The sequence below is a fragment of the Dreissena polymorpha genome, chromosome 4 (assembly GCF_020536995.1).
Source record: "Dreissena polymorpha isolate Duluth1 chromosome 4, UMN_Dpol_1.0, whole genome shotgun sequence".
NCBI lineage: Eukaryota > Metazoa > Mollusca > Bivalvia > Myida > Dreissenidae > Dreissena > Dreissena polymorpha.
In genome coordinates this window covers 17394546-17403082 of record NC_068358.1, presented here as the reverse complement: position 1 = coordinate 17403082, position 8537 = coordinate 17394546, and the positions used below count along the sequence as shown (strand labels likewise).

The following is an 8537-nucleotide window of genomic DNA, read 5'->3' as shown; positions in this document are numbered from 1 at the left end:
ATCATAAACATCTGTAAAAATGTGTTAATCGCGAACTAGTTATTTTCCTATTGTAAATAAACTTCTGTAACAAAGCTGACCGTAGCGTCTGCATACATTTTGAAAGTATTGTCTAACTATCGAGCAGTATGCAGTCACACGTCTTAGTTCTTAAGCACACCTGGGCACATTTTTGATAAATCGTTGTTTATCGACTAATGAAAAACGAGTTGGGGTCGTTAATCTGACTCGCAGTAATTAAACCTCTCCAAGCTTTAAGCACTCATATGAACAATAAAAAAGGTACACGATTATATTCTCTTTCAAACATATACAATGTCAACAATATTAATATTCTAACATTTTGCAATTAATATGGCCCCTGGGTTCTAATGATGCGCGCGCTAACTTGTATAAACAAAACAGTTCATATTTCACAAACATAAGGGTGAAAAAAAACTCAACTTCATAAATCACAATGTGCGTGAAAGACGAACCTTCTTAAATGGCGACAGGGGTGAAATATTCAACTTAAAAAAATCACTGTGAACTCACCCTTCTTCACAAGCACACGTGTGTTTACCGCCGTTACATAGTCGGTTTTCGAGCAGGCAGCTGTCTGGTTGCTGGTGAACTGTTCTCCCGTTGCACCATCTGTCTCTGTGAACGAAATGATTTGACCATGAGCGTACTAAGCGCAGTATTATTACTACGACACTGGGATAGGACATAGGTCATCATCATCATCATCATCATCATCATCATCATCATCATCATCATCAGCAGCAGCAGCAGCAGCAGCAGCAGCAGCAGCAGCAGCAGCATCATCCTCATCCTCCTCCTTCTCCTCCTCCTCCTCCTTCTCCTCCTCCTCATCATCATCATCATCATCACATCATCAACATCATCATCATCATCATCATCATCATCATCATCATCATCATCATCATCATCATAATCGTCATCATCATCATCATCATCATCATCGGTGTCATCGATGTCATCTACGTCATCTTCGTCGTCGTCATCATAATATGTATCATTAAAATCATCATTATGAACGTTATAGTACTACTAATAATATGTATGAATTATTATTATTATTATATTTATTATTATTATTATTATTTTTATTTTTTTATAATTATTATTATAATTATTATTATTATTATTATTATAATTATTATTACTATTGTTTATTTATATTTTATTTTTAGTAGTAGAAATATTTGTTTTTGTATATTTCGATGTTTTTACTTACCTGTGGCGACGTAGTAATAATAACTGTCCGATGTTACTTCCCGGATGTCGAGACATATATATACGTCGATAAACACTTGGAAGAAGATCTCAAAGTTTGTCCTGAAAATTCATACATTGCTACAATTAGTTCATATGAAGTTTGTTTTATATTTAACAAGAAAATTCGAGTAAGTTAATGCAATGTATTTACGTATGTAATTGAAATAGTCAAATCGTGATGTCTATAGTGCATTTCCTGCCATATCTTCTGGATGGTAGAAAGAACATGGTATAAAGCCATCGGGTATGCGTATACAAATTACAATTCACTTTCATCTGGGCATCACTCTGGGAAAACCGGGCCTTATGCATGTGCGTAAATTGTCGCCCAAGAATGACCAGTGAAGTCCGAACAGTATGAACTTTTCGTACAAAGAAAGTCTCTAATATGCAAACTTTCAGTTAAGTTGAAAACTGTGTTCCCTGATTAGCCTATGTGGAATGCACATGCAAATTGGTGAGACACTGTACGCACTTGCATTAAGCGCGCTTTGTCTACATATGCACTAAGTCTTAAAATGCAATAATTCGATTAGATTGTAGCTCATGTTTAAACTAGATAAGCAAACGCATATTCCAGAGTAAAGGTTTGATTTACTCATTCCAGTTTGAAATGGTAGATAAAAAAAGAATAAAATCCAACCATATACTTCGATATTTACAAATATAGAATCATACGTACACATAAGCCAAGTATATCTAGCATACCCGAGAATGAATTGCGTGCCAGTATTCGACACGCACGTGAGACTGGCGTAGTCGCTGTAGGGGGACAGTTCCGCCTCGAAGTTGGCAACCGTCGTCAGTAAACCGGAAGTGGACACCGTCCACGTGCCGCGCGCGCTTGAGTACCACGTGCCGTTACTCAGCGGAAAATTATTGCATTGGGAGGCTGAAATCATGTCCATGGTTTGCATGTATACGTTCACAACATCTCTTTTCTGTACTTAAATTGTGATAAGTTCAATAAACAATGCGATATCTGTTCCTGATTTATTGTAATGATAAAAGTATATTTTTGTTGTTTTTTGCTAACCTTTTTCATTTTAAGGCAGTATTGGTTTCGAAAAATTGCAAAAAATGTGTTGTGTGCTTTCTGTTCTTGTTTGTCTGAAAATATAAACAGGTTTGACTTTAGAACTGTTTTGTTCTGGATTTGTAATATGTGCGAGTGTCTTGGAACCCCATAAACCGAATTAAAATGAATAAAAATCCATTGTTAAACAATATATCATCGGAGGCTGTATTCATTTTTATAATATTTTGAATATTTGAAATGTGGTGTGAGCATTAAATGATAAAATTTGATTTATTTATATATACAACATTCTTAACATAGCATTCGAATGAGCAAATCAACCAAATATATGTATAAACTGTTATATCTCAGGATGCAAACAGACATGATTCGTGTATTTTATGTATATTTATTATGGCTATTATACACAATTGTACGTGACATTTTTAAATGCTATATCCTATATCAAATCAGTGATTATACGGCTACACTTATCCATGTCAAATATTAAGTGACTTGTAAGCCGTTTGCATGGCTAGGTAGTACTGTTTAATTTGAAATTGTATATAATAACTGTTATATGTATGTACAATGTGTCACTTAAATACAATATGAAACTTCAACTTATTTGAGTAAAACTTCTATAACTTCTAATGTAGACGAGAAAATGTTAATTGTTTTTCCACTAACACTTGTGGGTTTTTTTTCCTTTAAGAAAAAAATATCACTTACCTGTGAATTCTATCATAAAGCCTAACACAACATATAATATATTAAATATTCTTAATTTGTCCATTTTTCCACTGTTGTTTAGAAGACTAAAACGTATACAGTATTTTTAAAGATTAAAACCAACTTGGTCCGCCATGTTTGTTTCTATGATTGTCGAAAGCTTTGTTTTAACAACGGTTGAATTGTTTTAAAATAATTCAGCGCGTGAATACTCGTCACCTAACTTTCTTTTGTTTTCATAAACAAGTAGAAGTGCAATTTGACACCATTGTTTAATTTTTTATTTTCAGTACGCGAAACTATGGAATACACACTTAACTCGCGTATATTAATGAGATAATTTAACTTAATGTTACACTATGTTAAATTGTTATGATCATTATCAGTCAATGTTTATTGAAAGTTCAAGTCTGGTTTTACAATAATTGTATCGGAACCATAGAAATAGTTTTCAATAAAAGACATTTTTATATTATTATCATATAACTCAATATTAAGTCTGGCATTAAGGCCGGGTCTCCCAGCGCGGAGCTCCTGGTAAGCCTGAGCGGATCCACTTAACACACATGCATTAAGGCCGGGTCTCCCAGCGCGGAGCTCCTGGTAAGCCTGAGCGGATCCACTTAACACACATGCATTAAGCCCGGGTCTCCCAGCGCGAGGCTCCTGATAAGCCTGTGTGGATCCACTTAACACACATGCATTAAGCCCGGGTCTCCCAGCGCGAGGCTCCTGATAAGCCTGTGCGGATCCACTTAACACACATGCATTAAGCCCGGGTCTCCCAGCGCGAGGCTCCTGATAAGCCTGAGCGGATCCACTTAACACACATGCATTAAGCCCGGGTCTCCCAGCGCGAGGCTCCTGATAAGCCTAAGCGGATCCACTTAACACACATGCATTAAGCCGGGTCTCCCAGCGCGGAGCTCCTGATAAGCCTGAGCGGATCCACTTAACACACATGCATTAAGCCCGGGTCACCCAGCGCGAGGCTCCTGATAAGCCTGAGCGGATCCACTTAACACACATGCATTAAGCCCGGGTCTCCTAGCGCGAGGCTCCTGATAAGCCTGAGCGGATCCACTTAACACACATGCATTAAGCCCGGGTCTCCCAGCGCGAGGCTCCTGGTAAGCCTATGTGGATCCACTTAACACACATGCATTAAGCCCGGGTCTCCCAGCGCGAGGCTCCTGGTAAGCCTGTGTGGATCCACTTAACACACATGCATTAAGCCCGGGTCTCCCAGCGCGAGGCTCCTGATAAGCCTGTGCGGATCCACTTAACACACATGCATTAAGCCCGGGTCTTCCAGCGCGGAGCTCCTGATAAGCCTGAGCGGATCCACTTAACACACATGCATTAAGCCCGGGTCTTCCAGCGCGAGGCTCCTGATAAGCCCGTGTGGATCCACTTAACACACATGCATTAAGCCCGGGTCTCCCAGCGCGGAGCTCCTGATAAGCCTGAGCGGATCCACTTAACACACATGCATTAAGCCCGGGTCTCCCAGCGCGAGGCTCCTGATAAGCCCGTGTGGATCAACACCACACAGGCATTAAGCCCGGGTCTTCCAGCGCGGAGCTCCTGATAAGCCTGAGCGGATCCACTTAACACACATGCATTAAGCCCGGGTCTTCCAGCGCGAGGCTCCTGATAAGCCCGTGTGGATCCACTTAACACACATGCATTAAGCCCGGGTCTCCCAGCGCGAGGCTCCTGATAAGCCTAAGCGGATCCACTTTCCACACATGCATTAAGCCCGGGTCTCCCAGCGCGGAGCTCCTGATAAGCCTAAGCGGATCCACTTTACACACATGCATTAAGCCCGGGTCTCCCAGCGCGGAGCTCCTGATAAGCCTAAGCGGATCCACTTTACACACATGCATTAAGCCCGGGTCTCCCAGCGCGAGGCTCCTGATAAGCCTAAGCGGATCCACTTTACACACATGCATTAAGCCCGGGTCTCCCAGCGCGAGGCTCCTGATTAGCCCGTGTGGATCCACTTTCCACACATGCATTAAGCCCGGGTCTGCCAGCGCGGAGCTCCTGATAAGCCTGAGCGGATCCACTTAACACACATGCATTAAGCCCGGGTCTCCAAGCGCGGAGCTCCTGATAAGCCCGTGTGGATCCACACCACACAGGCATTAAGCCCGGGTCTCCCAGCGCGGAGCTCCTGATAAGCCTGAGCGGATCCACTTAACACACATGCATTAAGCCCGGGTCTCCCAGCGCGAGGCTCCTGATAAGCCCGTGTGGATCCACACCACACAGGCATTAAGCCCGGGTCTCCCAGCGCGGAGCTCCTGATAAGCCTGAGCGGATCCACTTAACACACATGCATTAAGCCCGGGTCTTCCAGCGCGGAGCTCCTGATAAGCCCGTGTGGATCCACTTTCCACACATGCATTAAGCCCGGGTCTCCCAGCGCGGAGCTCCGGATAAGCCTGAGCGGATCCACTTAACACACATGCATTAAGCCCGGGTCTCCCAGCGCGGAGCTCCTGATAAGCCTGTGTGGATCCACTTAACACACATGCATTAAGCCCGGGTCTCCCAGCGCGGAGCTCCTGATAAGCCTGAGCGGATCCACTTAACACACATGCATTAAGCCCGAGTCTCCCAGCGCGGAGCTCCTGATAAGCCTGAGCGGATCCACTTAACACACATGCATTAAGCCCGGGTCTCCCAGCGCGGAGCTCCTGATAAGCCTGTGTGGATCCACTTAACACACATGCATTAAGCCCGGGTCTCCCAGCGCGAGGCTCCTGATAAGCCTGAGCGGATCCACTTAACACACATGCATTAAGGCCGGGTCTCCCAGCGCGAGGCTCCTGATAAGCCTGAGCGGATCCACTTAACACACATGCATTAAGCCCGGGTCTCCCAGCGCGGAGCTCCTGGTAAGCCTGAGCGGATCCACTTAACACACATGCATTAAGGCCGGGTCTCCCAGCGCGGAGCTCCTGGTAAGCCTGAGCGGATCCACTTAACGCACATGCATTAAGCCCGGGTCTTCCAGCGCGAGGCTCCTGATAAGCCCGTGTGGATCCACTTAACACACATGCATTAAGCCCGGGTCTCCCAGCGCGAGGCTCCTGATAAGCCTGAGCGGATCCACTTAACACACATGCATTAAGGCCGGGTCTCCCAGCGCGGAGCTCCTGGTAAGCCTGAGCGGATCCACTTTACACACATGCATTAAGCCCGGGTCTCCCAGCGCGAGGCTCCTGATAAGCCTGAGCGGATCCTATTAACGCACATGCATTAAGCGCGGGTCTCCCGGCGCGAGGCTCCTGATAAACCCTTGCGGATCCACTAAACACACATGCATTAAGCCCGGGTCTCCCAGCGCGAGGCTCCTGATAAGCCTGTGCGGATCCTATTAACGCACATGCATTAAGCGCGGGTCTCCCGGCGCGAGGCTCCTGATAAACCCTTGCGGATCCACTAAACACACATGCATTAAGCCCGGGTCTCCCAGCGCGAGGCTCCTGATAAGCCTGTGCGGATCCTATTAACGCACATGCATTAAGCGCGGGTCTCCCGGCGCGAGGCTCCTGATAAACCCTTGCGGATCCACTAAACACACATGCATTAAGCCCGGGTCTCCCGGCGCGAGGCTCATTGATTCAATTAAGGCATCGCGTTTCTTAAAATCGCCACTTTCTCTGGCGCGATAACGCATAATCACGTCGCCCTATTAACGTCAGCAAACTATTTTTTAACCAGTTTACAGGACCACGTTAATGTACCAAAAAGTAAAACTTGCGCCTCATAAACATACGATGGTCTTATTGATGTAGCGCCGACATCATGTTTTCATTGAAGGAGTGTAAATATTAGAAAGTATTCATTATCTCAAAGCTATTTAAAAGTGACTTACTATAATTAAACATAATTGTAATACAAACAAGTAGCGGTACCAGCAACACAACACCAGTATCCTCCTCCGCATAATCAACAGTATCAGTCTCCGACTAATTGTCCTAAGCGTTTAAATTAAGTTTCTTCTTTGCGAACGGAGCGGACGGAAAAAAAGTTATCTGGGACGACACTTTACGCATATGAGTCGCGTTCTGAGAAAACTTGGCATAATGCATGTGCGTAAAGTGTCACTTTCCGCCTAAATTGGATTTTTGCTAAGAAGAGACTTCATTTAAACGAAAAATGTCATAAAAGCGGAAAGTGTCGTCCCTGATTAGCCTGTGCGGATTGCACAGACGACACTTTACGCACATACATTAAGCCCAGTTTTCCTAGAGCGAGGATCACATGCTGTAATAAGTCATAGTTCGTTCAACCATTCGCCAAGTAGATACGTTTTTTGACGCATGTCTAGTTCCTTAGAACGTTACATTTAATTAAATACCTTTCTTACGAAATTACGAAGTTTTAAAGGCTTCATTTCAAACCCTTAGTTACTGATGAGCACTTAACAGCATAAAACCCGAACAGACTGCGAGTTACTCGCAGGCTGTTCTGGTTTTATGCTGGTTGTAAAAGTCATTTTCACTTTGCTTCTTATGGGGAAAAGGGTTAAGCAACGATTGCTGTTTGCATTTCGTGTCATTTGTAGTCCCTTACATTTAATTAAATACCTTTCGTACTTAATTCAAGTTTTAAAGGCTTCATTTCCACCCCTTAGTTACTGATGGGCAGCAAACAGTGTCCGAGTTTTATTTGCGAAACATACACGCACCTGCCCGTGCGGCCTTTCAAGACAAATAAAACGTCAATGCATCATGAAAACCTCAAAACAATACCTTCATGTGACTGCATTTTGTTTTACATATGCAAATGTATATTATGGTTGATTTATTACATCAAGTCACCAATAACATAATATGATAGTATCATTTACTCGGAACAAATCAGACAGTATACATATTAGACCATACCTGTAGAAAAAGAACATTCTCATCTTATCTAGCGTGTGATGTACCGATGTGCACGAAAATATATGTGTGACAATATTTTTTCATCATAAGCATACTTCCACTTAATGCAAGGACGCGTTAAAAGGCGGAAATCGCGACAGATCCCTATCAATAACACATTCTTAACAATTGCACATGTTAGTTTAAAGTTTAAACAAATTGTATTTGCATAAGGATATACTTGCATACATTTAACACAAACCTTAGCCACGAATTGGCAAGCAAGCATATAAACTTATATTATTTACTTTTTATATTTTTGGACATCGAATATGTTCACTCCAAAGTACACAATAATGTGCGGACTATACAATGACGCACGGATTACACAATGACGCACAGATTACAGAATGACGCTTAGATTACACAATGATTCGCGGATACACAATTATGAACCGACTACACAAATATACGCGGATTGCAAAATGATACATGTACTACAAAATTATGCATGTACTACACACTGATACTCGGACTACAACACTATGCACGGACTACTCACGCATCCGCCGACAACACAGTAATAAGCGGATTAAACAATTATGCGCGGACTACACAACAAT

The 8537-nt window shown here is 43.2% G+C and overlaps 1 protein-coding gene and 1 long non-coding RNA gene across 2 annotated transcripts in view; both read right to left on the bottom strand.

Annotated features, from left to right (window-relative positions):
- Positions 1-532: 532 nt before the first annotated feature.
- LOC127876009 (uncharacterized) lies at positions 533-2160 on the bottom strand. The gene is made up of 3 exons (XR_008047596.1): positions 1990-2160; positions 1241-1341; positions 533-639 (listed from the first exon to the last, which is right to left on the bottom strand). It is a non-coding gene; the product is annotated as an uncharacterized LOC127876009 (long non-coding RNA).
- Positions 2161-7837: 5677 nt separating this feature from the next.
- LOC127875993 (maltase A2-like) overlaps positions 7838-8537 on the bottom strand; it is a 14341-nt gene continuing 13641 nt past the window's right edge. Inside the window, exon 11 of the mRNA XM_052420807.1 lies at positions 7838-8537. This exon is cut by the window's right edge and continues 512 nt beyond it. The gene's annotated coding sequence lies outside the window, so the exon portion shown is untranslated.